The sequence below is a fragment of the Chrysemys picta genome, chromosome 1 (genome assembly GCF_011386835.1).
Source record: "Chrysemys picta bellii isolate R12L10 chromosome 1, ASM1138683v2, whole genome shotgun sequence".
In the NCBI taxonomy this organism is placed as follows: Eukaryota; Metazoa; Chordata; order Testudines; family Emydidae; genus Chrysemys; species Chrysemys picta.
The window spans coordinates 333,093,546-333,118,732 of NC_088791.1; the positions used below are offsets into that span (position 1 = coordinate 333,093,546).

The 25,187-nt window shown below is 43.1% G+C and overlaps 1 protein-coding gene across 8 annotated transcripts in view; it reads left to right on the forward strand.

Moving 5' to 3' along the window:
• DLG2 (discs large MAGUK scaffold protein 2) overlaps window positions 1–25,187 on the forward strand; it is a 1,449,438-nt gene that overhangs the window by 120,356 nt on the left and 1,303,895 nt on the right. The window lies entirely within an intron of this gene.

Below are 25,187 nucleotides of genomic sequence, written 5' to 3' on the forward strand. Positions count from 1 at the left end.
AAAGTATTAACAATGTGTTTTATTTTGTGCTGGCATTTAAAAAAACGTTTCATCCTAGAGGAATAACTGCAAACAAGATTTTCTGACATACGTTTACTTTTCCCTATTTCAGAATAAATAGGAAAATTTTGGAAGTGATCATGCAAAACAGGGGAAAGCTCCTCAGCAAGTGAATCAGCAAATTCAATGAACTATAGCCTGATTCACACTAGCTGAGAAGCTTGCTCCAAGTGCCTAGTCGCCACTAAGTGCATGTGTACAGGAGGATGGACTTAGAAGTCTGACCTAGTAGTTGTTTTCCAGCTCTAACATCTATCTGGTTCCCACTCCCGATAATGCTAATAAGTATTAAGTGTGTGACAACCTTAAACAGTTATTCAGTGAGCAGTGGCATGCATACCAGTCACTAGGGAATTAGAGAAAGAAGGTGGGTGAGGTAATATCTTTTATTGGACCAACTTCTGTTGGTGAGAGAGACAAGCTTTCGAGCTTACACGGAGCTGCACTTCAGGTCAGTAGGAAAATCAGTTTGACTGACACACGCATCTCTCCCAAACTTGTATTTTCGCAGTATTCCCTGAATTTCTATAAATGGGAACTTAGGAACAAGTTATAGCATAATAGTAGTTCGAAACAGTGGGGAAATTGGGCCCAATCCTCAGTGAGTACTTATTTAGTCAAATATGGGAATGAGTAAGGACTCATATGATTAACAATATGTAGGATTTGGGCTCCACTGTCTGCATGAGTATTTATATGGACCCAATTTTAATACATTTGTCCTCATAAAACTCCTATGAGATAGGAAAGTACTGTGTTATTCCCCTTTTACAGGCAGGGACCTGAGGCACAAGGAGACTAAATGACTCACCCAAGGTCACAGAAGAAGTCTGTGATAGAGCAGGAACTTGAATTGTCATTGCCTGAGCCCCCAGGCTTCTGCCATAACCACTGGACTGTCCTTCCTTTCCTACTACTTCTCCTGATAGATTGTCAAGTCTGCCACTCTGGAAAGAAAATATATAGGCCTAGATCCACAAAGGTATTTAGGCTCCTAACTTCCACTGAAATCAATGGGAGTTAGGTGCCTAAATATCTTTGAGGATCAGGGCCATAGTCTGCTGTTAAAGGATGTAGCATGTCAGATATTAAACTGATGGTACCCCGGCAGTTTTTACCAGAGAAAAGAAATAGTTAAGAATCTCAGCTTGAATATAAAAATCACAATCACTCTTAATTATTAGAATTTATTGCCACAGGTGGCTGTGTGCTGCTCCATTTCATACCTCCCTGCAATAGAATGTGCAGCTGACTGCAAGCAGCTGTGTGTGTGTGTGTGTGTGTTTGCGTGCTTGTTGTGAGCTTTGTCAGACATGCCTGCAGCTGTGTCACTGGCTTTATTTCAATAGCAGAATCAAGTAAAATAGATTAAAAACAACCTGGCCAAAATACTCCCCTGTTTAGTAGTAATCTTTTTGGTTTTTAATAATATAAATGCATTAAAGCTATTTATACATTATTTCAAGGCAGACAAGCTGCAGAAACACGGGATCTGATCCTGCAAGCGCATATGTTTAAATGTGCAATGTTGCCAGCTCTTGCTGCTTTTATCATGATTTTCCTGATATTTATTGCTTTTAGTAAAGCCCTGGCTGCTGGAGCCAAGTGACTACATGAGACGCTGACCTTTCATTAAAACAAAAAGTAAGATTCTAGCTCTCGTAGCTGCAAAAAATATAAATAAAATATTATTAAGATAATAGTAATGTGTTTTCAGGATTAGTGCGTATGATTTTTAAGGGATGCAGGAAAAAAAGAGATTTATAGTATCATAAACTTCAAAACTACTAATTTTTGATGTGTGGCTACTTAATACTTGTTTCCTATTTCAGAGCTTTTTTTACCTGTGCAAACTGGGATCCTGACCAGACAATCCCTACTCACATTAGTGAAGGGTGTTGGTTTGGACCCTGTGGGCTTCTGCCACCAGATGAGCATGGCTGGTTCCCATGAAAGTAGATGGAAACCCCACTCTCTCACCCCATGTGCATCTGAGAGCAAAACCTGCCCCTTAATGAGCATACACAGCAAAATGTTGAGGAATGGGGTGTCTTCATACTTGAGCCTAATGGCTTCCATTGAAGGAACTCTCAACCAATAGCTGAGAGAAATATGCTGCTAAAATGACCCTAGTAGTTAGCTATCTCTGCAATAAAAGACAGTGTACCCTGTATACCAATGTATGGTCAAAAGCAGCTGAATCTGGATCAATATACCACAATTTCTTTGATTACACTTCCAAGTACAACAAAATATATTTTGTATCTTTCCGACTTCCTGTGTGTATAAATTCCACTCTTATGCTCATGCAACATATAATATCTTTGAACAATAAAAAGAGGGCCAGATCGTATACTGGCTGGTATAGCTATGTTGATGTAAATGGAGCTACCTACATTTACTCACCTGTGGATCTATCCAGAGACAATTCTATTTTGTATCAGGATACTGGTTAAAAAAAGGGTCTGATCTTGTTGGCTTCTGTGGAAGCTGCTTGGTGCTCAGCACTTTGGAACATCAAGCCAGTTATTTAGGTAACTCATTAAAAATTTAGGACCCTAACTTTAGGCACCCAAGGGCAGATCTTCAGCTAGTGTGAACTTGCATAGCTCTGTTGACCTCAATGGAACTATTCTGATGTATACTCAGTGAACATCTGGTCTCCATTGAAAACTTTGTGCAACACACGACAAAAATGGTCCCTTTATTTATATATTTTGTTTTCTTCTGATGCTTAACATAAGGAAGTTTTTGGAAAATGGAGGGGACAATTTCCTGGTGCAAGTGCTGGAGGAACCAACTAGGGGCAGAGCTCTTCTTGACCTGCTGCTCACAAACAGGAAATAATTAGTAGGGGAAGCAAAAGTGGATGGGAACCTGGGAGGCAGTGACCATGAGATGGTCAAGTTCAGGATCCTGACACAAGGAAGAAAGGAGAGCAGCAGAATATGGACCCTGGACTTCAGAAAAGCAGACTTTGACTCCCTCAGGGAACTGATGGGCAGGATCCTCTGGGAGAATAACATGAAGGGGAAAGGAGTCCAGGAGATCTGGCTGTATTTTAAAGAATCCTTATTGATGTTGCAGGAACAAATCATCCCAATGTGTAGAAAGAATAGTAAATATGACAGGTGACCAGCTTGGCTTAACAATGAAATCCTTGCTGATCTTAAACACAGAAAAAGCTTACAAGAAGTGGAAGATTGGACAAATGACCAGGGAGGAGTATAAAAATATTGCTCAGGCATGCAGGAGTGAAATGCGTACTGATGCGGAGAGTGGACTAGATGACCCATCTGAGGGAAGGGAGCAGAAGGAGACTCCACCGATTGGAAGGCAAAAGATGCAGTGTCCTAGGGATGGGGGTTCCACGACCACCACTCCCAAGAGGAGGAGGAGGGTGGTGGTGGTCGGGGACTCCCTCCTCAGGGGGACTGAGTCATCTATCTGCCGCCCCGACCGGGAAAACCGAGAGGTCTGCTGCTTGCCAGGAGCTAGGATACATGATGTGACGGAGAGACTGCCGAGACTCATCAAGCCCTCGGATCGCTACCCCTTCCTGCTTCTCCACGTGGGCACCAATGATACTGCCAAGAATGACCTTGAGCGGATCACTGCAGACTACGTGGCTCTGGGAAGAAGGATAAAGGAGTTTGAGGCGCAAGTGGTGTTCTCGTGCATCCTCCCTGTGCAAGGAAAAGGCCGGGGTAGAGACCGTTGAATCGTGGAAGTTAACGAATGGCTACGCAGGTGGTGTCGGAGAGAAGTCTTTGGATTCTTCAACCATGGGATGGTGTTCCAAGAAGGAGTGCTAGGCAGAGACGGGCTCCACCTAACGAAGAGAGGGAAGAGCATCTTCGCCAGCAGGCTGGCTAACCTAGTGAGGAGGGCTTTAAACTAGGTTCACCAGGGGAAGGAGACCAAAGCCCTGAGGTAAGTGGGGAAATGGGATCCTGGGAGGAAGCACAAGCAGGAGAGCGCAAGAGGGGAGGACTCCTGTCTCATGCTGAGAAAGAGGGACGATCGATGAGTTATCTTAAGTGCCTATACACAAATGCAAGAAGCCTAGGAAACAAGCAGGGAGAACTGGAAGTCCTGGCACAGTCAGGGAACTATGATGTGATTGGAATAACAGAGACTTGGTGGGATAACTCACATGATTGGAGTACTGTCATGGATGGATATAAACTGTTCAGGAAGGACAGGCAGGGCAGAAAAGGTGGGGGAGTTGCGTTGTATGTAAGAGAGGAGTATGACTGCTCAGAGCTCCGGTATGAAACTGCAGAAAAACCTGAGAGTCTCTGGATAAAGTTGAGAAGTGTGAGCAACAAGGGTGATGTCGTGGTTGGAGTCTGCTATAGACCACCAGACCAGGGGGATGAGGTGGACGAGGCTTTCTTCTGGCAACTAGCAGAAGTTGCTAGATCGCAGGCCCTGGTTCTCATGGGAGACTTTAATCACCCTGATATCTGCTGGGAGAGCAATACAGCGGTGCACAGGCAATCCAGGAAATTTTTGGATAGTGTAGGGGACAATTTCCTGGTGCAAGTGCTGGAGGAACCAACTAGGGGCAAAGCTTTTCTTGACCTGCTACTCACAAACAGGGAAGAACTAGTAGGGGAAGCAAAAGTGGATGGGAACCTGGGAGGCAGTGACCATGAGATGGTCGAGTTCAGGATCCTGACACAAGGAAGAAAGAAGAGCAGCAGAATATGGACCCTGGACTTCAGAAAAGCAGACTTTGACTCCCTCAGGGAACAGATGGGCAGGATCCCCTGGGAGAATAACATGAAGGGCAAAGGGGTCCAGGAGAGCTGGCTGTATTTTAAAGAATCCTTATTGAGGTTGCAGGAACAAACCATCCCGATGTGTAGAAAGAATAGTAAATATGGCAGGAGACCAGCTTGGCTAAACAGTGAAATCCTTGCTGATCTTAAACGCAAAAAAGAAGCTTACAAGAAGTGGAAGATTGGACAAATGACCAGGGAGGAGTATAAAAATATTGCTCAGGCGTGCAGGAGTGAAATCAGGAAGGCCAAATCGCACTTGGAGTTGCAGTTAGCAAGAGATGTTAAGAGTAACAAGAAGGGTTTCTTCAGGTATGTTAGCAACAAGAAGAAAATCAAGGAAAGTGTGGGCCCCTTACTGAATGAGGGAGGCAACGTAGTGACCGAGGATGTGGAAAAAGCTAATGTACTCAATGATTTTTTTGCCTCTGTCTTCACGCACAAGGTCAGCTCCCAGATTGCTGCACTGGGCAGTACAGCATGGGGAGAAGGTGACCAACCCTCTGTGGAGAAAGAAGTGGTTCGGGACTATTTAGAAAAACTGGACGTGCACAAGTCCATGGGGCCGGATGCGCTGCATCCGAGGGTGCTAAAGGAGTTGGCGGGTGAGATTGCAGAGCCATTAGCCATTGTTTTTGAAAACTCATGGCGATCGGGGGAGGTCCCAGATGACTGGAAAAAGGCTAATGTAGTTCCCATCTTTAAAAAAGGGAAGAAGGAGGATCCGGGGAACTACAGGCCAGTCAGCCTCACCTCAGTCCCTGGAAAAATCATGGAGCAGGTCCTCAAGGAATCAATTATGAAACATTTAGAGGAGAGGAAAGTGATCAGGAACAGTCAGCATGGATTCACGAAGGGGAAGTCGTGCCTGACTAACCTAATTGCCTTCTATGATGAGATAACTGGCTCTGTGGATGAGGGGAAAGCAGTGGATGTGTTATTTCTTGACTTTAGCAAAGCTTTTGATACTGTCTCCCACAGTATTCTTGCCACCAAGTTAAAGAAGTATGGGCTGGATGAATGGACTGTAAGGTGGATAGAAAGCTGGCTAGATCGTCGGGCTCAACGGGTAGTGATCAATGTCTCCATGTCTAGTTGGCAGCCAGTTTCAAGCGGAGTGCCCCAAGGGTCGGTCCTGGGGCCGGTTTTGTTTAATATCTTTATTAATGATCTGGAGGATGGTGTGGACTGCACTCTCAGCAAGTTTGCAGATGACACTAAACTAGGAGGCGTGGTAGATACACTATAGGGTAGGGATCGGATACAGAGGGACCTAGACAAATTAGAGGATTGGGCCGAAAAAAACCTGATGAGGTTCAACAAGGACAAGTGCAGAGTCCTGCACTTAGGACGGAAGAATCCCATGCACTGCTACAGACTAGGGACCGAATGGCTAGGTAGCAGTTCTGCAGAAAAGGACCTAGGGGTCACAGTGGACGAGAAGCTGGATATGAGTCAACAGTGTGCTCTTGTTGCCAAGAAGGCTAACGGCATTTTGGGCTGTATAAGTAGGGGCATTGCCAGCAGATCGAGGAACGTGATCGTTCCCCTTTATTCGACATTGGTGAGGCCTCATCTGGAATACTGTGTCCAGTTTTGGGCCCCACACTACAAGAAGGATGTGGAAAAATTGGAAAGAGTCCAGCGGAGGGCAACAAAAATGATTAGGGGTCTGGAGCACATGACTTATGAGGAGAGGCTGAGGGAACTGGGATTGTTTAGTCTCCAGAAGAGAAGAATGAGGGGGGATTTGATAGCAGCCTTCAACTACCTGAAGGGGGGTTCCAAAGAGGATGGAGCTCGGCTGTTCTCAGTGGTGGCAGATGACAGAACAAGGAGCAATGGTCTCAAGTTGCAGTGGGAGAGGTCCAGGTTGGATATCAGGAAAAACTATTTCACTAGGAGGGTGGTGAAACACTGGAATGCGTTACCTAGGGAGGTGGTGGAGTCTCCTTCCTTGGAGGTTTTTAAGGCCCGGCTTGACAAAGCCCTGGCTGGGATGATTTAGCTGGGAATTGGTCCTGCTTTGAGCAGGGGGTTGGACTAGATGACCTCTTGAGGTCCCTTCCAACTCTGATATTCTATGATTCTATGATAAATCAGGAAGGCCAAATCACACTTGGAGTTGCAGCTAGCAAAGGATGTTAAAAGTAACCAGAGGGTTTCTTCAGGTATGTTAGCAACAAGAAGGTGGTCAAGGAAAGTGTGGGCCCTTTACCGAATGAGGGAGGCATGTGGAAAAAGCTAATGTACTCAATGCTTTTTTTGCCTCTGTCTCCACGGACAAGGTCAGCTCCCAGACTACTGCACTGGGCAGCACATTATGGGGGGAGGTGACCAGCCTTCTGTGGAGAAAGAAGTGGTTCAGGACTATTTAGAAAAGCTGGCCGAGCACAAGTCCATGGGGCTGGATGCACTGCATCCGAGGGTGCTAAAGGAGTTGGCTGATGTGATTGCAGAGCCATTATCTTTGAAAACTCATGGCGATCGGGGGAGGTCCCTGATGACTGGAAAAAGGCTAATGTAGTGCCCATCTTTAAAAAAGGGAAGGAGGAGGATCCGAGGAACTACAGGCCAGTCAGCTTCACCTCAGTCCCTGGAAAAATCATGGAGCAGTCCTCAAGGAATCAATTCTGAAGCACTTAGAGGAGAGGAAAGTGATCAGAAACAGTCAGCATGGATTCACCAAGGGCAAGTCATGCCTGACTAACCTAATTGCCTTCTATGACGAGATAACTGGCTCTCTGGATGAGGGGAAAGCAGTGGACATGTTATTCCTTGACTTTAGCAAAGCTTTTGATATGATCTCCCATAGTATTCTTGCCAGCAAGTTTAAGAAGTATGGGGTGGATAAATGGACTATAAGATGGAAAGGAAGCTGGCTAGATTATTGGGCTCAACGGGTAGTGACCAATGGCTCCATGTGTAGTTGGCAGTTGGTATCAAGCGGAGTGCCCCAAGGGTCGGTCCTGGGGCCAGTTTTGTTCAATATCTTCATTAATGATCTGGAGGATGGCGTGGATTGCACCCTCAGCAAGTTTGGAGGTGACACTAAACTGGGAGGAGTGGTAGATACACTGGAGGGTAGGGATAGGATACAGAGGGACCTAGACAAATTAGAAGATTGGGCCAAAACAAATCTGATGAGGTTCAACAAGGACAAGGGCAGAGTCCTGCATTTAGGATGGAAGAATCCCATGTACAGCTACAGATTAGGGACCAAGTGGCTAGGCAGCAGTTCTGCAGAAAAGGACCTAGGGGTCACAGTGGACGAGAAGCTGGATATGAGCCAACAGTGTGCCCTTGTTGCCAAGAAGGCTAACAGCATTTTGGGATGTATAAATAGGGGCATTGCCAGCAGATCGAGGGACGTGATCATTCCCCTCTATTCAGCATTGGTGAGGACTCATCTGGAGTACTGTGTCCAGTTTTGGGCCCCACACTACAAGTAAGATGTGGAAAAATTGGAGAGTCCAGCAGAGGGCAACTAAAATGATTAGGGGGCTGGAGCTCATGACTTATGAGGAGAGGCTGAGGGAACTGGGATTATTTAGTCTGCAGAAGAGAAGAATGAGGGGAGATTTGATAGCTGCTTTCAACTACCTGAAAGGGTGTTCCAAAGAGGATGGATCTAGACTGTTCTCAGTGGTAGCAGATGACAGAACAAGGAGTAATGGTCTCAAGTTGCAGTGGGAGAGGTTTAGGTTGGATATTAGGAAAAAAAATTTCACTAGAAGGGTGGTGAAGTACTGGAATGGGTTACCTAGGGAGGTGGTGGAATCTCCTTCCTTAGAGGTTTTTCAGGTCAGGCTTGACAAAGCCCTGGCTGGGATGATTTAGTTGGGGATTGGTCCTGCTTTGAGCGGGGAGTTGGACTAGATGCCCTTCTGAGGTCCCTTCCAACCCTTCCAATCATATTCTATGATTCTATGATCTATACATTAATACTAGATGTAGCGTCCCTGTCCTCCCAGTTACCTCCTTTAATGCCAGTCTCCTTTACAGGTTTTGATGGGTGCACCTGGGTTCATCTGGATCTCTTCTCTAGCTCAGCAGAGTGCAACTTCCTTATTTTCTTCCCAGACACACTTACTTGGTAGTGCCTCCACCCCACTTGCTCATTCCTGGCAGGATTACCAAGGCAGCTTGGAAGGAAAACTCTGACCACAGTGTAACCCTGAGTTACTTGTCAGATAGTTGGAGACTTCCAAGGGATAACACAAAAACACGCAATATAATCAACAGAATAATTGTATTAAACAGGAAATAAATATGACATAAGAGGGTAAACCAATACACCCAAGGTCTCCTGTGCCCTTCCCACACTGATAATACCGATGAATTTCCCCCAAAGTCCCAGTCACATGACCTGATATAGCAGGAATAAAATGTAGTGTCTTATTCATATGTTTAATCTGTAGGAGTCTTTGATGGCCTGTGAAAATGCTGTCTGCTGTAGCAGCAATAAACAGTTTGGTGGACTTGGTTCAGTAGAGCCAAAAGACTATTAAGTGCCTCCACAGGTTTAATAGAGATTAGGTAATAAAATTCCCAAACTCTTATCTCTTCCTCCTCCCCCACTCCCTCCCCACTTTAATGTGCTGTATGAAAAGGGAAACTGAGGCACACTACCATATTGCTTTCATGGCTAAATACCAAGATTCCTATACTATGGACAACATTAATATCTACATTGACTTGATATTCATTGGGTTCCAAACATTTGCCAGAGCTTGTATGGATAAAGTAGCTATGTTCTTTAGTTCTTGGCAAGATCACATGAGACATACAGGAACCATGCTGCAAGAGCAGATCCAATCCACTATTGTTCTAACCAAGTTTTACCTTGAATCTGTAAAGAGATTCAATCATGTTATTGAACATAACTTTGATAACATTTCTGTTATACACTGCTACGGCTTCTAACCCAATATTAGCTGTAGTGAGACAGAACCAAGGATGGGGAGCTCTTGGGATGCAGTCAGTGATGTTTGTGTCATCCCTTCCTGCATCAATTCTGTGTTGGGGATGTGACGTTATTGACATGAACTGTGACCATACAGATCATTGTTGCAACCACGGTCCTATAATTGCACCAAATCTTGTACAAAGGAGGTCAAGAAGGTGGCTATGAAAAGGTTGTAATTTGCTGGTTATGATTAGGCTGTCTGTATGTGTGTATCATTTTTGTATTTGAAGTTATGAATATTGGTACAGTTCAGGGAACAATTCCCTGACTATCTAACTCAAAGACTGTGCACTCACAATTCTGCAAATGATCCTCAGGTTTAGAGGTGAATCCAGACCCTTCAGCCACTGCAGAGGGGCTGACAATCTCAGTTGACAGGGATCTGCTTCATACAGGAATCAGGCTGGTTCTGTTCCCAAGATGACCCCTTAACATAAAGGGTTGCAGGGATGCATGTGTACAATGACTATTTTAAAAATCCGAACTTTAATCTCTGACCTTAGGGCTCAGATACAGTCACAGCAGGCGGGCAACCCTAAACTAGCAGCAAGAGAGTACTTGCCGTGTGGTAACTGACTTATCTAGGGATCTGAACATAGGTGCTGGAACTAGGGGTCATGGGGATGCTGCTGCACCCCCTGGCTTGAAGTGGCTTCCGTTATATACAGGGTTTACAGTTTGGTTTAATGGCTCTCAGCACCCCCACTGTACAAATTGTTCCAGCACCACTGGATCTGAAGAGCTAACTCATCCTGACTGGGTAGGGAGTTCTCCCAACACAGTCCTATAAACTGGGAGTTACTGAGAGCAGGGAAAGGAACAAGCTTAGGGATATTTCTTGAAGATACCTAGAGGTCAGTTTTCAGGGGGACCCCTGAAGGTGCCCTGAGAATCACAAGTTCACCAACAGCAAGTCCTGTTCTTTCGGTGGCTGGCTCCAGACTCCTTCCCAAATGGCTTCTGTCCTGTCACAGTGCTCACAGGGGTGGCATCTCACTGAGGACCTTCCATATTGGTCAGGCTAGCTCTACTTTCCTGGGCTTTCTCCTGTCAGTCATTTGAACTGTATCCCCCCTTTCTTGGACACTGCTCCTCCTCTGAGGAGGTGCCCTGGTGGCCATCCAGGCACATCTGCTACGTCTCCCTCAAGCCGACGGGGCTTATCACTCAAAATAGTGTCTCTCGTCTCTCCCTCCCGGTTGCCTACCAGACTCTGAGTCTGCCCATGGCCTTCTGCCTCCCAGGACAATGTGCCTCTCCCTGAGTTACTAGCACAGAGACATCCAGGAACCACAGTAAGCTCCACAGCTGCAGTTGTCTCACACTGACTGATACCAAGTGCTAACATGACTCATTAAATCCCAATTTAGACATGTAAATAAAGTCTACCAGAGAGCAGAAGATACTATGATGAGACCTCAGTTAGGCAACAAATACAGCAGATATATAGCGGGAGATTTTCAGAAGCACAAACAGTAATTAGGTGCTGAACTCCCATTGACTTCTAATGAGATTTAGGCGCCTAGTTGCCATTTGGCTCCTTGACATTGCTCTGGTGGTGTAAAGGGGCCATGAGTGGGAAAATAACTATAGGTCAACTTCTCCACCCCATTACCATAGTGTAACTCCATAAGCATAAATGGCTTGCAGATTAGGTAGTCAATTCTATTTATGCAAAGTGGTTGTAAAATGAAGCTGTTGGGTTAAGTTGTCATCATTGATCAAATCACCAGTTTATCCCTGATTTAAAAGCCCAAAGTTTTCTTTAATTCCAAAGGTGGTCTCTGATTATTAGTCTCCTCATTGTGCCTCTTGAAAAAAAAAACAACTTTTATCCACACCCTAGAATATAAAAATTCTACTTGGCTGGACATTCTCAGGAGTTCAAGACCCTCAACTTTCCCCTCTGTTGCCCAGATCTCCTGTTTATAAACTTAAAAATCACCTTTGATAATCTGCCATCACTCTGGGATTGTCCAGGGGAAGAAAAAAAACTTGCCAACAATTTATGCCTATGGAAGAGTAAAGTAGCCCATTGTATCATTATCAGGTATGCCCTAATATATCATTTAATTCTGATCGGTGTGAAACACAAATGTCACCAGGCCTCATTTCCCTTCTTTGTTTTTAAAATTTTATCTGCTTGTAGGTCTCTACTCTCTGACATCAGTCAGAGACACATCTCTTTCAATTCCTCCAGCACCCCTGTCATTATCAAACATTCAATTGAATGGGTCTCTGACTAGGCAGAAAATAAGCTTTCACATAAGCAGAAAGTCATCTTCAGACATTTCAAATATTTCTTTCAAATATTGTTTAAATATTTTGAGAGCTACTTTAGAGTATTAGTACAGGAGTCGCACGTAAATGCTCTAGGGAAATTTACTAACCTTAGATTTACAATGCTTATGTTCCTTTTCTAAATTCTCAATCTCTGTGTGGTTGCATATAATCTCTAATTCATTTTTATTTGTAGCCTGGAATGGGGATATTTTGGGGCCAGATTCTCAGCTGGTTTAAATTGGATTAGCTCCATTGGCTTCAATAGAGCTATGCCAGTTTACATCAGTTGAGAATCTGGACCATTATTTCCATTCCAGTTGGAATTTTACTTTTTTTCAGCCCCAAAACTTTGTATTCAAGTTGCACTAAGAGATGTGACTTGCATCAAGATTTAGCTCCATGGTATTGACACAAACAAAAGTGCTAGTGGTGAATATGGGTGTAAGCAAGCACAACTCCTTTGACAACGGTTGCATTGTATGTACTTTTGACAATGGTAAACCTGCCTTGGGGACATTAATGAAATATCTTTAGATTTAACATTAATGAAGAGAGTCTTTGGGTTTCCTTGTATCCACGGACTCTTCAACAAGTATATGCTTTTGCCTTCATCTCCAGTTCCATGTAAAACAAAATGCCTCTTCAGAATGGGCTAAAGCAGATAGTGCTTCAGGTCTGGCTATCTTCCTCAGTGGATGTATTTCCAAAAGCTATATGTTCTGCCTCAACCAGAAGTTATGGGGTTGGTGCAGAATCTCTTAGTGAAATTCTGTGACCTGAATATGTAGCAAGTTGCACTAGTTGATCATAATTGTCCCTTCTGGCCTTAAAATCTATGTATCTATATATGTAGATTGTATCAGCAACAACAGAAATGTCTCAGATTATACTTCTGCTGATACAATTTGATTTTCATTAAACTACATTAAAATGAAGCTAAAGCTTTATTCATACCAGTCTGCCAACATTTTTGGGATGCCTGTAGGAAGCTAAGATCAGTGAGTGTTCTTGTGTTTCACTTTGAAATGAGATACCTAGACACATCAAGCTTTGGTACTTCATTCATAGATCTGTAGGAATATGTAAGTACGGCTTATCTGATCAACTTTTATCACTGTGTCAGTGATAGGACTGAAAGTTCCTACGGCTGCTGACAGTGTGTGTGTGTGTGAGTGTGTGAGAGAGAGAGAGAGAGAATCCTAAGCAGCAATGTTCTGACGTGGATCCAAATTTTAACAGAATTAAGTGGAGTCCAGATGTGAGGCTTTTTTCTGGTCCCCTATAGTACGCTGCGATGATCCTGCAGCATTGCAATGGAAGTTTTGTCATTGACTTCAGAGGGAGCATAACTGAACCTGAGTAGTACAGAATGACCAGTCTAATGTAGGTTTAGCATGGGAAGACTTCAGCCAGAAGCATATTTTCCTTGCCCTTGTAATTATATGAAGAATGATGATGATCTCTTTTGAACTCAAGGCTTGGTTTTAACCGCTTGGTCAACCATGGGTTTAAATTAAGCTAATTATAAGTGGGTGCTTGATGGTGTTTTATAGTGCAGGGTTTTGTCTGTTTAGTTAAGATGGCTTCTTCTGTTCATCTAGTGCTAATTAACATCCATCATTAATTGATCTGGAGCTTGCAGAATTGTTCACTTAAATTATTGTTAATCTAAATTGCCCCCATTGGGGCATCAGGTTAAATTCCAATTTAATAAGCGTGTGTTAGTCATTGTCACTGTAAGTGGAAACTCCATGCATATGTTGAGAGAGATCAAAGTTTCTTCTGCTTTTCACTGACAAACTTGCTGAAATGGTATTCCTGGGGTGCAGTCCCTTTTTGTTAACTAAGATGCAGTAATGGAAGGCATTAAGAGAGAATGGGATTGAGGAGAAACAGGAGTTGATTTTACAAATTAAGCCAAGTTAGAACACAAATGTTTAGCTATTTAGGCTTTTATTAGTAGTATTTTAAATTTTCTTTTAAAGATGCCATTTTGACAGCTCTAGATACTGAAATCTTCTCTTTATCCATAGATCAGCTACAATGCCAATTTTTGCTTATATATTGGGGAATGGAATCAAGGAACCTCCTAAAGTTAAGTATCAGAGGGGCAGCCGTATTAGTCTGGATCTGTAAAAAGCAACAAAGAGTCCTGTGGCACCTTATAGACTAACAGACGTATTGGAGCATAAGCTTTCATGGGTGAATACCCACTTTGTTCACCCACAAAAGCTTATGCTCCAGTACGTCTATTAGTCTATAAGGTGCCACAGGACCCTAAAGTTAAGGTGCTGTGTTGCCACAGCTTAAGCTAAACAACTGATCACTGAAGTGGCAACAGACGTGCAGCCTTTCTGGATAGGGGCACAGGAGTAACCTACACGGACTGGTGGATTACGCAAGCTTTCCAACTCCCCCAATATGTATCACTCTTAAATGTGGAGTGAGGGTACAGTTCAGTTTACATGACCCCTTCAATTGTGGATACTTATATGGAGAGTTCCAGTGCAGGTGCCAATTATCACATTACCTTCAGGGCAGGGATTGTCTCTTTTCTCTGTTTGTACAGCACACAGCAGCAGGGTCCCAGTTCCAACTGGGGAAAAAGAGGAGATGGAGATTCTTCTCCATCTTTATGCATGCTGGGAGATGGCTGAGTAGGGAAGCAGAAATCATGAGAGAATTCAGAACAGACCATGCTAGAAATGCTGCCCTCGGGTAAAACTTTCTATTTGAATTCCATCCTAGACCCTCTCCAATCTGGCTTCCAGTCCACTGAAACTGCACTTGCCAAAGTCTCTAATAACCTCTTCCTTGCCAAAGCTAGGGTTGCCAATTTTGATTGGACGTATTCCTGGAGGCTTCATCATATGACATAATCTTTAATGAAAGATTATTTTTTAATTCCTAGAGACTCCAGGACAATCCTGAAGGGTTGGCAACCATAGCCAAAGCCCAGGACCTGTACTCTGTCTTCATCCTCTTTGACTTGTCAGCCAAAGTCAACACCCTTGACCATGCTCTTCTTGAACTCCGGCCCTCTCTTGGCTTTCTGTGAATCTGTCCTCTCCTAAGTTCTCTTCCTGTTTCCCTAATTGCTCCTTCATCATGTCCTTTGGAGGATCGTCCTCATCTGCCCTCCGACTTTGTGTGAGTGTTCTGCAGGGCTCTGTCCTGAGTCCCCATCTCTTCTCCCTCTACACTTTATCTCTGGGTAATCTCATCCGCAAACACAAATGCAACTATCATCTCTATGCTGATGATTCATAGATCTACTCTGAATAAGAACTGTTTCTTTCTCTCCAAAATTAAAATCTAGGCCTGTCTCTCTGACATCACCTTGTGGATGTCTAGCCATCAGCTCAAATTCAACACGATTAAAATAGAATTCTTAATTTACTATAACACCACCATCCTGCCTGTCACTCACGCCCATGATCTGGGTGTCCTCTTTGACTCAGACCACTCTCTAGGTCCTTACATCCCAGTGATGTCTAAATCTTGCCAATTCTTTCTGCATAACCTCTCTAAGATAGTCTTCCTAGCCATCCACACAGCTAAAACTTTCATCCAGGCTCTCTCTCACTTTGTTTACTGCAATACCCTTTTCTCTGGCTTTGACAAATGCAGCCTTGTCCCATTCATATCCACTCAGAATGTTACTGCAAGGATCATATTCCTACCTCATCATTTTGACCATATCACCCCTTTTTTTTTACATCCGTTTCATGGCTCCCTTTTCTCTATCATATCAAACATAAGTAAGGCTCAGATTTTGTCAGATATTTTTAGTAAAAGTCACAGACAGATCACGGGCAATAAAGAAAAATTCATGGAAGCCGTGACCCATGACTTTTACCAAAAATACCCATGACAAAATGTGGAGTTCAGCTGCGGGATCCCCACACTGCCCACAACAGCTAGGCTGCTGCAGGGTCCCACTGGGAGCTGTGGGATCCCCCGTGGTGACTGGGAGCTGCAGGGGTACCCCTGCCGGGCACAGGGGGACCCCACAGCTCCCGGCCACCATGGGCTGAAGTCACGGAGGTTGCTGGAAGTAATAGATTCCAAGACTGCCATGACCTCCGTGAAAAAATCATAGCCTTAAATATAAGCTATTTGTCTTCACTTTCAAAGTCCTTCATGGCCTATCTCCCCCATCATTTCATTCACTATTAAGATGTCAACTCCTGCCTCTGATCACCCATGATGTCAGCCTCTATCACTCGTTCATTAAATTTTCAAACAAACACCTTTGTGCTTTCTCCCAGGCTGCTCCCTACACAGAACGTGCCCCTGTAAATACTTGAAAAGCCACTTCATTATCCACCTTCAAAACCCTCCTCAAAACTCTCCTTTTCCATAATGCCTACAAAACACATTGACAACAGTTAGGCTGTGGCATTGGTGAACTAGTGGCCTATCATGCTGACCAATATTGTCTTATTGTTTCCTTATACTACCCTGTCTGTTTGTATCCATCTGTTATCTCTTGCTTTCTACTTTGATTGTTAGCTCTTTAGGGGTAGAGACCATCTTTTGTTCTGTTTGTACAGTACCTAGCACAATGGAGTGTTGGTCTGCGATTGATCTCCTAGGTGCTACAGTAATACAAAAAATAAATATTCTTACCAATATAAACGTCATACTGTGAGGACTTTCTTTCTTAAAACCGAGGCTGGGCTATGTATTTCCTGAGAGCTGGCATTGTGAGTACAACCAAGCCCAGTATCACACAGAGAAAAAGATTCAGATTTTACTTTCAGAGCATCAGGTAAGTTATTGATTGGAAATAAATTGTTTGTCATATCTAGTCTTGGGACTGAGTGAGACATGAGAAAAGAACTGTCACTCATATGCTTATGGTAAATGACCTCTTAATGCCTTGATCCCTCTGTCTGTACACCGGTGTGCCTCCTCAAGTGCCTTGTAAAAGAATCTGCTTGCACCCATCTGCTGGAGAGCAGGACCTGTGCAGTCAGAAATTATATGTACAGCTCTAAAAATATGAAGCTTTTTTTAGAAAGAATTTTCAGATAGCCCTAAACAAACACTAGTGACAAAGCACCATACTAGTCACATTCACCTCTAGGCAGTGTTACAAGGAGTCTTTGTGTCTGACACCCCTTGGTGGCCACTTCCTTGGCCCTGTGATGGCCTTTCCCAACCTGTGTCTTCTCCTGAGTCTCTATCTGGAAGTTCTATGGTCTGGCCCTTCAGCCAAGTCTCTGTCCTGGTGATCTATGGCCTGACCTTCTGAGGCAAGGAAAGGGCATTAGAACATAAGAATGGACATACTGGATCAGACCAATGGTCCATCTCGTTCAGTATCCTGTCTTCCAGCAGTGGCCAGTGTCAGATGCTTCACAGGGAGTGAACAGAACATGGCAATTATCAAGTGATCCATCCCCTATGATCCAATCCCAGCTTCTAGCAGTCCGAGGTGTAGGGACACTGAGAGCATGGGATTGCATCATTGATTATATTGGCTAATAGCCATTGATGGACTCATCCTCCATGAATTTATCTAATTCTTTTTTTAATCCAGTTATGCTTTTGGCTTTCACAACATCCCCTGTCAGTGAGTTCAAAAGAAGTACTTCCTTTTGTTTGTTTTAAACCTGATGCCTATTAATTTCATTGGGTGATCCCTGGTTCCTGTGTTATCTGAAGGGGTGAATAACGATTCCTTATTCACTTTCTCCACACCATTCATGATTTTATAGACCTCTATCATATACCCCCTTAGTTGTCTCCTTTCTAAAATGAACAGTCCCAGTCTATTTTCTCTCCTCATATAGAAGCTGTTCCATCCCCCCCAATCATTTTTGTTTCCCTTCCCTTCCCTCTACCTTTTCCAATTCTAATATATATTTTTTTCAGATGGGGTGACCAGATCTGTATGCAGAATTCAGTGTGTGGGCATACCATGGATTTATATAGTGCCATTATAATATTTTCTGTCTTGTTATATATCCCTTTCCTAATGTTAGCTTTTTTTGACTGCTGTTGAATATTGAGCAGATGTTTTCCGACAACTATCCACAATGACTCCAATATCTCTTTGAGTGGTAACAGCTAATTTAGACTCCATAATTCTGTATGTATAGTTGGGATTATATTTTCCAGTGTGCAGTGCTTTGCATTTATCAACACTGAATTTCATCTGCCATTGTGTTGCCCAGTCACCAAGTTTTGTGAGATCCCTTTGTAACTCTTTGCAGTCAGCTTTGGACTTAACTATTTTGAGTAATTTTGTATTGTCTGCAAATTTTGCTGCCTCCCTGTTTTATCCCCTTTTTCAGATTATTTATGAATATGTTGAACAGCACATGTCCCAGTTCAGATCCTTAGGAGACCCTGCTATTTACCTCTCTCCGTAACTTATTCCTACCCTTTGTTTCCTGTCTTTTAATCAAAAAGAACAGTAGTACTTGTGGCACCTTAGAGACTAACAAATTTATTAGAGCATAAGCTTTCGTGGGCTACAGCCCACTTCTTCGGATGCTGTAGCCCACGAAAGCTTATACTCTAATAAATTTGTTAGTCTCTAAGGTGCCACAAGTACTACGGTTCTTTTTGCGGATACAGACTAACACGGCTGCTACTCTGAAACCTGTCTTTTAATCAGTTACTGATCCATGAGAGGACCTTCCCTCTTATCCCATGACAGCTTACTTTGCTTAAGAGCCTTTGGTGAGGGAGCTTGTCAAAGGCTTTCTGAAAGTCCAAGGACACTGTATCCACTGGATCATCCTTGTCCATTAGAACATAAGACCAGCCATACATGCTCACACCAATGGTCCAGCTAGCCTAGTATCCTGTCTTCTGACAGTGGCTGATGCCAGATGCTTCAGAGGGAATTAACAGAACTATATTTTTGAACTAGCAACTCTTCTACCTCCTCAGGCCATTCTAAAGTCTCCTGCTTTACCCCCACTCCTGGGCCCTGCAGAGTTCCTCTTCTGCTACTGCTTATTCAGCAGGATTCACCCACTGCTTCCCTTCCACAGGGACTCTGGCGATTTACCTCAGGGTTCTCCCTGCCCCTTAAAAGCCCTATCTCAGGCCCTCTCCCATAGGAGCCTAACCTGCTCCCTCTGGGTCTCTTCCAGCCTGATTTCCCCCCGGCCCTTCCCTGGGCCCTGTTCCTCTCTTCTGAGTCTCTCCCTCCATAACTAAGTTCTGCACACTCTTTACACAGTCTTTTCTGACCCTTTCACAGGTGGGGGCACTAATTATCATTAAATTGCCATATAACCATTAGCAAGGGACTAGCTGGTAGGTCACAAGCAAAGCTGAGACCTGCTTGCCTCAAAGGGCCAGCCAGGCTGTGACAGCATATAATCACTTGGCAGATGACACCTACTTTAAAAGGTTCATTTCAGGACAAGAGATTCCCTTTTACAACCAATTTGCATTTGAATGAATGACAAATCCTCGCTCTTTTTCTTTTCTTTTCGCTTTGTGCCTGAATAACCACAAAGAAAAGTTTCTGAAGGATGATGTTATATTAACAATGATCTCAAGTCTTAGTCTGGATCGGGATCCAAAGGTACCCAAAGATAAATGTTAGGAACCTTTCAGCACCCATGCTTCAGTGCAGACACACTCAAGAGCACCCCACGTTCCTGGAAGCCTCACCCCAACACCTCCCTGTGAGTTCTCCCACCTCTCCTGAACAAAGCTGCCACCCTCTCCCCCATCCAGAGCACAGGATAGGTCCACCTAGCAGGTATGTGTTTAAAAACTGAAATGTTGAGTGTTGGAGCACACCTATAATAAAGAATGCTGGAAGAGGAGTGTTTCAAGGAGGAGTTTGAAAGAATGAGGGTGCTTGCTGGACTGTTCCAGGCATGGGGTAGCTTTCTTTGACAGGTAACAAGCCTTGTGGATGGGGCGGGGAAAGCAGTAGACGTGGTATATCTTGACTTTAGTAATGGTTTTGATACGGTGTCGCATTACCTTCTCGTAAACAAACTAGGGAAATACAACCTAGATGGAGCTACTATAAGGTTGGTGCATAACTGGTTGGAAAACTGTTCCCAGAGAGTAATTATCAGTGGTTCACTGTCAAGCTGAAGGGCATAACGAGTGGGGTCCCATAAGGATCAGTTCTGGGTCCAGTTCTGTTCAATATCTTCATCAGTGATTTAGATAATGGAAGTTTGCAGATAATACCAAGCTGGGAGAGGTTGCAAGTGCTTTGGAGGCTAGGATTAAAATTCAAAATGACCCGGACAAACTGGAGAAATGGTCTGAAGTAAATAGAAAGAAATTCAATAAGGATAAATTCAAAGTACTCTACTTAGGAAGGAACAGTCAGTTGCACACATAGAAGATGGAAATGACTGCCTAGGAAGGACTACTGCAGAAAGGGATCTGGGGATCATAGTGGATCACAAGCTAAATATGAGTCAATAGTGTAACACTGTTGCAAAAAAAGGAAATCTAATTCTGGGATGTATTAGCAGGAATGTTGTAAGCAAGACACAAGAAGTAATTCTTCCAATCTACTCCGTACTGATTAGCCTTCAACTAGAGTTTGTGTACAGTTCTGGGTGCCACATTTCAGGAAAGATGTGGACAAATTGGAGAATGTCCAGAGAAGAGGAACAAAAATGACTAAAGTTCTAAAAACATGACCTATGAAGGAAGATTGAAAACATTGGGTTTGTTTAGTCTGGAGAAGAGAAGACTGAGGGGCGAGATAACAGTTTTCAAATACCTAAAAGTTTGTTACAAAGAAGAGTGAGGTAAATTGTTCTCTGAGGATAGGACAAGAAGCAATGGGCTTAAATTGCAGCAAGGGAGGTATAGGTTGGACTTTAGGAAAAACTTCCTAACTGTCAGGGTAGATAAGCACTCGAATAAATTGACTAGGAAGGTTGTAGAATCTCCATCATTGGAGATTTTTAAGAGCAGGTTAGACAAACACACCTGTCAGGAATGGTCTATATAATACTTAGTCCTGTCACGAGTGCAGGGGACTGGACTAGATGACCTCTCGAGGTCCCTTTCAGAGCTATTATTCTACTAAAGAAGGCATGAAGACAAGTCAGGAGTGCAAGAAGACCAATGGCATGGTCCTGCGGCATTCTGAGCACCCTTAACTTCTATTTGCAGTAAATGAAAGACTGGAGCACTTGGCACCCCATAGCTTTGGGCAGGGCCGGCTCCAGGGTGTTGGCCACCTCAAGCAGCCAAACAAACAAAAAAGCCGCGATCACGATCTGCGGCGGCAATTCGACGGGAGGTCCTTCGCTCTGAGCAGTAGTGAGGGACCGTCCTCCGAATTGCCACCAAACAGCTGGACGTGCCACCCCTCTCCGAAGTGGCCGCCCCAAGCACCTGCTTGGTAAGCTGGTGCCTGGAGCCGGCCTTGGCTTTGGGCAAGAAGGGCATGAACCAACTCCTACTGGAGTCAGTAGGAAAGAATCCCAATGTTTGGAATGAACTAAAAATGTAATAAAGACTGAACTATACTTCTCATTGGTATTTCCAAAGCTAACTAGTGTCATCCACAAAGTGACACAACCATTTGGGTTTTATTGACCAGTGTGTCTTGATGTGACTGGTGACATTTTCTGTAATTAATGCAGCTGTTCCTTGACAGTGCATATGCTTCACAGTGAATCACAATTAACCATCATTATTTGGTAAGATCAGAAAGGACTCTTTTATCCATATCTGTATGTCTTCCAAGGTGCATTTCAAATGAGGGTAAACAGACAGGTCTCCTCTCTCATCTGCCTTTTTGAAGTGAAAAATTTGAAATTCATACCAGGGTTCCCAGCAAAGCTCAGCATATTTCTGAAAGCAAATTGGACTGAAATTAAATAATGGAAAAACACTAACCAATAACTACTATGTATAGGGTACAGAACACACAGACAGCCTTCAGTCTTATAACACTTATTTGACTTTATGGCTCTTAATTAATGTTTGTTGTTAGCAATATCAAATTAAGTGTAATAGTGGCACAATTTAATATACACGAACTCAGTTTAAAATGTTTACTGGCTTTCTTTATTAAAATGTTAGAACCAGGCTATTATTTGTGATTACTGAAAGTATGCTTTTCAGTTACAACAGGTATTTCCCACTCCAGCAACAATCCTGCAAGCACTTAGACATGCTAAACTCTGCATCTGAGCAAATTCATGGAGGTTAAGTCCATTAATGGCTATTAGCCACGATGGGTAAGGAATGGTGTCCCTAGCCTCTGTTTGTCAGAGGGTGGAGATGGATGGGAGGAGAGAGATCACTTGATCATTACCTGTTAGGTTCACTCCCTCTGGGGCACCTGGCATCGGCCACTGTCGGTAGACAGGATACTGGGCTAGATGGACCTTTGGTCTGACCCAGTACGGCCGTTCTTATGTTCTTATGTTCTTATGTTCATTGACTTTAATGGGAGTACTCACATGCATAAAGTTAAAGGATTTGCAGTATCAGGGCCATTTTCAGGATAGCTTTGCTAATGTCTGAGGCCTGGTCTAAGTTAGAAAAGTTGCATTGGTTTAACTAAATTGATTTGTAAATCAATCTGGTTAAATGAGTGCTAACTCCTAATGTGGACACACTTAAGCCAATATAACCCTTGCTTAAGTTGTTTTAGATAATTTGGTAATTTACCGGTACCCACTACACCATTGAAAGCAAAGGTTAATTTGGTAGTAGAGGCTTGCCCCAGATTAACTAGATACAAATTTGGTTAAACTCGTACAACTTTTCTAATGAAGTCTAGTCCTGTGTTGTCTAGGGACAGCAGCAGTGACATATTAGTGAGAGCTGTGAACATAGACATGAAAGAAAAAATAACTGGGGTAATCCTTGCTCTCCATGGGAAGTGAGAATGTGCACAGATAACTGAGGTCAGTTTTGCAGCATTTTTTTGCTGAATGCTTCTGTGAGGACCAAAGACTACTGGGGGATGGGTGTGGCTCATCAGCCTTTTAGGTTGACTGGCTAATGTCTACACAGGTCCATGAGGATTCTGGACTCTTGTTGAAAGAAATGTGACTCATTATCCTTTATATAGATTTTATTGAAGCTATTATACAAGCAAAAATAAAACGAAGAGAATGAGTTACTGCCATATTTTACCATTGTCATATGGCACAAGGTGAGTCTTTGTGCCCAGCCACTCCTTGGTCCCTCCGTTGAGACTTGCAACTAGTGATGGAAATGTATATGTCTCTTTCCTCAGTGAGTGTTAGGGGCCTAAATACCTTTAAGGATCTGTGCCCAAAATCCCCCACAACCCATTTCACTGTGGCCTTGGAGAATCATACAGTGATGATGGCTACTAAACTGGGATGGATGTGAAAGAGTGACCTAGAGAGGAAAAACATCATATTTAAAATTCTAGCTTGCAATCCACCCACCCATAATCTGTCTTATAACAGTAACAGGGCCAATGTCATGCTTGGTACTGTTTTGATAAGCAGAGACCTGAGTGTCATTGTAGGCAGCTCGATGAGGATCTCTGCTCAGTATGCAGCTGCAGTCCTGAAAAGCTAATGAGACATTCACCAACCCATTCCTTATACATCCTTATAATACAAAAGATATTATAATGCCTTTTATATAAATCAGTGGTGTGTCCTCATGTGGAATACTGTGTACAGTACTGGTGACCTCATATCAAAAAGGGTATTACAGACTTGGAGGGGGTTCAGAGATAGGTAACAAGAATGATCAAGGGTCTGGAAAAAAATCTCATAGGAAGAGAGATTGAAAAAAATTGGGATTCTTTACCTTTGAAAGAAGAGGAATAAGAGAAGACATGGGAAAAGGATAAAAAAAAATGAATGGTCTAGAGAAAGTAGTGGGGAACTTCTGTTCTTCCTGTCTCCTAATGCAAGAACAAGGGGACATTCAGTGAAATCAAAATGTGCGAATTTCAAAACCAATAAAAGGAAACTTTTTTTTTATCATAGAAATGTAGAACTGGAAGGGACCCTCACATGTCATCTACTTCAGCCCCCTGCTCGGAGGCAGGATCAAGTATACCTAGACCACCCCGACAGGTGTTTGTCTAATCTAGTCTTAAAAGCCCCCAATTACAGGAATTCCACAATCTCCCTTGGAAGCCTATTCCAGTGCTTAACTATCTATATAGTTAGAAAGTTTTCCCTCATATCTAACCTAAATATCATTGTTGCAGATTAAGCTGATTGCTTCTTATCCTGTCTTCTGTGGACATGGAGAACAACTGATCACCATCCTCTTTATAACTTCACTTAATGTATTTGAAGTCTGCTATCAGGTTCCCTCCTCAGTCTTCTTTTCTCAAGCCTAAACATGCCCAGTTTTTTAACCTTTCTTCATAGGTCAGGTTTTCTAAACCTTTTTAACACTTTTGTAGTTTTCTTCTGGACTCCATCCAGTTTGTCCACATGTTTCCTGAAGTGTGGCACCCAGAATTGTACACACTACTCCAGTTGAGGTCCCATCAGTGACAAATAGAGCAGGTAATTACCTACAACACTCCTGTCAATACAAGCCAGAATATTAGCCTTTTTCGCAACTGTATCACGTTGTTGACTCAGAATCAATTTGTGGGATCCACTGTAACTCCCAGATCCTTTACAGTAGTACTACAGCTTACTTAGTTATTCTATGTTTTGTATTTGTGCATTTGATTTTTCCTTACTAAGTGTAGTACTTTGCACTTGTCTTTATTGAATTTCGTCTTGTTGATTTCAGACCAATTTTCCAATTTGTCAGTCATTTTGAATTCTAAGCCTGTCCTCCAAAGTGTAAGCAACCCCTCCCAGCTTGATGTTATCATAAATTTTATAAGCATAAATTTATAATGTATAAAAATATAAATTTTCCACTCCATTATCCAAGCCATTAGTGAAAATTATTGAATAGTACCACATCCATGACAGATCCCTGAGGGATCCTGATATATACATCCCCCTGCTTGACAGTGAATCATTAATAACTAGTCTTTTAAGTATGATCTTTCAATCAGTTTTGCACCCATCTTATACTAATTTTATCTAGACCGCATTTCCCTACTTTGCTTATGAGACTGTCATGTGGGACTGTTTCAAAAGCTTTATTAAAATCAA